This window comes from Egretta garzetta, unplaced genomic scaffold (assembly GCF_000687185.1).
Source record: "Egretta garzetta isolate BGI_Z169 unplaced genomic scaffold, ASM68718v1 scaffold105, whole genome shotgun sequence".
Lineage (NCBI taxonomy): Eukaryota > Metazoa > Chordata > Aves > Pelecaniformes > Ardeidae > Egretta > Egretta garzetta.
This window is the reverse complement of record NW_009259598.1, coordinates 427,647-428,143: the sequence shown is the minus strand read 5'-3', so window position 1 is coordinate 428,143 and position 497 is coordinate 427,647.

Genomic DNA, 497 nt, shown 5'->3' with positions numbered 1-497 from the left:
GGGGGGGGGGGGGAGGGGAGGGGGAAAGGGCCATGTGGGGACGTGGGGGACAAGCGGGAGGCGCAGGGAGGCTGTTTGGGGACAAACAGCAAAATTGAGACAGCCGCTTGGTGTGCAAACGGGGGGCCCTTTTCTGGGGGAGTGAGCATGGAGGGGACCCCCCGTCCCCCGCACTGCTCAGCCCAGTGCCTCATGACACTTTGGGGGCTGGAAGAGTGGTGCGACCCCCAAAAGAAGGGGACACAATGGTGTTGCCAAGGTGGGACCCCTCTCCCAGTGCGGGTGTCCCCGTCCCCACCCGCGCAGCCCAGCGCAGCCCTGGTGAACTCTGGACTCACCAGCAGTTGAGGTCGAAGACGCGGAGCCGCAGGGGGGGATCTCCCTCCATCGTGGGGGCCAGAGGGCAATGCCGGGCGGAGGGGGATCCTGTGGGGAGCGGGTTGGGGTGACAGCCCCAGGGAGCTGGCACGGGGTGTGGGGCAGAGCCGGGGAGCCAG